This window comes from Papaver somniferum, chromosome 9 (assembly GCF_003573695.1).
Source record: "Papaver somniferum cultivar HN1 chromosome 9, ASM357369v1, whole genome shotgun sequence".
NCBI lineage: Eukaryota > Viridiplantae > Streptophyta > Magnoliopsida > Ranunculales > Papaveraceae > Papaver > Papaver somniferum.
Window position 1 is genome coordinate 15,912,188 of NC_039366.1, and position 4,709 is coordinate 15,916,896.

A 4,709-nucleotide genomic window follows, 5' to 3' on the forward strand; every position below is an offset into this window, starting at 1 on the left:
ACACATTCAAGAAAAAATTTAATTTGGTATTTAAAATATTTAAAGAAATATTTCAAAAAAAAATTGTCCAAAAGGTAAGTCTTGGTTAACCTATGTCCACGGCGCAAGAATGAGCCCGAGTCCAAAACTCAAGCCTTAGCGGAAACAAATATTGTTTGTCTCACCCATTCCACCCACATTGTTTGTCTAACTATCCATAATGTAATAGTTAATAGTGGAGCTCCTCTTTAGTTATACCCTATGTAGAACTAAAGGTCATATTTCATTCACTCATAAGAAAATGAGCAAGTGCCCTTAGAGACTCAAAGGTCCTAAGTTCCATTCCCACCAAGACTACAAAACCGGAACAATAAAACTCATTTTCTCCAACAATCCCCAACATTAATGAAATATCGATAAGAATCAGAAAACGGAAAGCCATAAATACCACTTAGGCAAGAGGTGTCCATGAGGTCTTGAACCTTTTCTTAGTGAGAAATTACCGGAACTACTTGATGGACAGTGAACGCGATGTCTTGAACTTCCATCGTTTGGTGTAATCCGCGATAATAACCACACGTGATATCTCTCTAGGTGCTGTCAAGTTCGTGTCGTTGTGTCCTTTTTGGCCCTGAACAAATCCCGTTTCTCAGAATGCTCTAGAGAATCAACTCTATTCTCATAGGAAGCGACCCACTTCCACATTCAGATAGGTGAGTTCCATAAAGAGTGTTTACTGCTACACCCCACTTCAATCTTAAATTGAAACTTTAAAACTCATTAAGACTTAGTTAAAAGTCATCCTTCACATGCAGTCACACTATCACGTCTACACCATAGGGAAAGGGCAGAGAATGAAATTCTCTGATAGTGTTTACCTTGACCCGCCAAAAATTAGTTGTCTCATTCAAAACCTTGATCTTGAGATCTCCAATCAGCAAGGTTGAGTATCCTTCATGGCAAGTTTATTTAATGAGCTTAAGCCCCATCCCCTTCGATGCAATTCTAACTATCTTCTTGAACAAACCTTTCGTCAAAGGTTACGCGATATTCTCCTTGGACTCTATCCAATCAGTGAAAATAACGCCGATTGAGATTAGTTAGTTTTTAGCTTTAGCTATTACAGCTAGGATAACACAGTGTATAGATATAGCTGGCACAGGCCTATGCCAGAGAGGAATATCTTCTAAAAAGTATCTCAGGCGCTCGGCCCCCTCTCATGTTTTATCTAACGCAATACTCTCATATTTCATAATGAACTGAGAAATATATGTTTGTTTGGAAATCTTTCAAACAAACCCTCATGCTAGAGTGAAAGTACATCCACTCGTAGACCTAGACTCCTCTTAGTCATCTATCCAGTTTCCATCAGAAAATCCATTAAGGACAATAAGATACCTTTCATAAATCAAACAAAAGGTAATAGAGAATTTTATGTACCGTAATACTCTACTAAGTGCATCCTAATGCTCTTGCTCTGGACTAAAAGTATATATATAGTTAACTTACTCACAATATAGGTAATGTCTGGACTCTTACAGTTCATTAAATCCATCAGACATCTTATGACTCTTGAGTATTCAAGTTTAGATACTCCATTAGCCTTATTTTTCTCGAGTCTACAAGAAGAATCATATGGAGTACAAGCACAAATTCAACATAATGAGAATGACTATAAAATTTTGAGTATCTTCTAATCCTCATCCCTAAGATTACATCAAAAGGGCATAAATCTTTCCAGTCAACTTCCTCATTCAGCGCATGCTTTTAGTGGAATTAATCACATCTATGTTTGTATCAAGTATAAGCATATCACAGACATACAAGCATACAATCACACGATCATCCTAAACAAGTTACTTGTAAATACACTTGTCAGATTCATTAACTTAAATCCACTACTCTTTATCACATGATCAAATTTTTCATGTCCTTGTTTATGTGCTTATTTAAAACAATACAAAATTTTATTCAGGTTACACTTTGTATTCACAACCTTTCACCACAAAGTCCTCAGGTTGGTCTTAGTAGATTTCTTTATCTAATACACGGTTTTTTGAAAATCTGTCTTAACATCCACCTGATGTATCTATAAGATGTTTAAGGCAGCAAAAGCAATTAGCATCTCAACGGAAGTAATTCACGTCACAAGTGAATAAGAATCAAGAAAATCTACAACTTCTTTTAGTTTATAGCCTTTAGCTACTAACCTAGCTTTATAATTTCCACAGTTTCATCTACCTTACGTTTCCTCCTAAAGACTCATTTACACTCTATGGTCTTATTCCCTGGAGGTAAACTAGCAAGCTCCCAAGTCTGGTTCTGACGGACTGAGTCCATTTCACTAAATGAAGCTTCTTACCAGAATGGGGTTTTAAATTAGTAAATGTTATGGACTCTTTACGAGTCTGGAGCTCAGACTATGCTAGGCGTATTATGAAGCCAAATCTATAAGAAGTCCCAGTTATAATCCTTTTACTTCTCCTAAGATCAACTCAACTCCATCTTTCTTTGAAGGTAAATTCTGACTAGTTGCAAAGACATCTAGGGGATCAACAACACATCTAAAGAAGAGACAGTTTCATAAAAAACATGTTGAAAAAACACATCATCCCTAGACTTCATAAAAGTATTTACACCAAATTCAGAAATTTCAGAACTCACAACCTTAAATCTATATGCAGTAGTGTGCTCGCGATACCCTATGAAGGCGCAGTCAACAGTTTTGGGTTCTATCTTGGTTGTTTTAGGTTTAGGGATGGCAACCTTAGCCAAACACCCCCACACTTTGAAGTATGCAAAAGAAGGTTGTCTACCTTTCCACAATTCATATGGGTATTCTATTCAGGATATAGCAGGATGAGAGGACAACTTCCCCCCATAATTTCGAAGGTAATCCTAAACTAATTAACATGGTATTCATCATCTCCTTAATGGTACGATTCTTACGTTCAGCTAAACCATTAGACCGAGGTGAAATAAGCATGGGTAACTTCGTGTATTAAGCAAGTTTATATCCAAAAACTCCTTTAAGAATTTTATACTTACCACCATGGTCAAACCTAACTGTTTTAATGGTATCATTTAATGGTTTTCAACTTCTAGTTTATATATCTTAACGGATTCTAAGGCATCATCCTTACCTCTAAGCAAATATAAATGACAATACCTCGTACAGTCGTCTATAAAAGTAACAAACCATTTCTTACCACCTCTATTTTGTATGGATTCAAGTCCACTAGGTCCGAGTGAATTAATTCTAAGGGTTTATAATTTCTATGAAAATTTTTGCTAAAAAGGTTTTTCTAGCATATTTTGATTCTATGCAAATTTCACATTTGTTTTCTTTTTCCAAACTCAATTTGGGTATGCAGCCTACATTAGCTAGTTTATGCATTGACTTATAATTAATCTAAGTCTACCATGCAAAACATTCAAACACACATAAAAAATTAAAAATGTTCACTTCATCAATTTTCCTTTAAGCTTATAAAAGTCCTAAGTCAAATAACTGATGCCTGAAGATATCATTTCCCTTAGTTACAACAAGTTTTCCAAATTTAATTAAGATCTTCAATATTTTACCATCTACAACAGAACATGATACAAGATTCTTGCATATGCCCGGAACATGAAAACTTTATTCAATGTGAGAATATTACAGATATGATCTTCTGCTCGACCTTTCCCTTTTATGCAACCTCTCTCGCAAATGAGTTACTCATATAAAATTTCTCGACATCCCCTATCCTCTAATAGGAGGTGAACAGGTCTCTGTTTCAACAAACATGCTTAGTGGCTCCAAAGTCCACCCATCATATCTCACATTGGTTATTAAAATAACTTCCGACATCATGCCACTAGACTCATACTAGTTTGTTTTCAACTAAATTAGCATTAACTTTCTACTAATTAAGGTTTTACGTTGTCTACAATTATTGTCATTTGACCAGGAATTTTACAAACAAAACAATCACCCTTAATTAAATTAATGCTAGATTTAGGTCTACGAAACATACCTTTCTTACAAGAGCTATGCATAGTGTTGCATTTGACGTTCTCACCTTTGCCATCTTTGGAAGATTTATTTTCAGCCACATGCGCCTATTAGCCATGTCCCTTTTAGATGGCACCTTTATTCACAAAACACAATTCTGAATCAGAAAGTATAATATGAATTTTGAAGATAACATCTGGATTTAAAAACTTCGTTTGAACCACCATTTTCAAAAAACTTATGGTTATCCCATAAAAACTAATATTGTCAACAACAAATTTCTGCTCGTCAGAATTTTTCAAGAATATTTCTCTGTTTTGTAAAATATCAAAAAAATACTTTTACAACTCCAAAGATTCTGAAATTTAACGTGGGTAACTATCAAGATGTCTACTACATTATGCCAAAAGTATTTATCAAAATTCTTTCTAGGTTAAGAGATAGACTCGAAACTCTACAGCTGACCCAAAAATTTATTTTTTGTTTTTTCACTCCACAAATAACATCCATGATTGTTGGGTGCTATAATTAAAGACAAGGAACGATCAAATAAACAAAATTTATTGATACGTATCTCCTTTATAATGGAAGTGATCGGATTGACAAACCGGATGAGCTCCTCAGAAAATTTTGCAGACCCATCAACATCGTTCTTACCCATTGTTACAGATAGAAAATACTACCGTGTTAAGATTGTTGCAACTGTAACAATAAAATACTCAAAGAATATGTT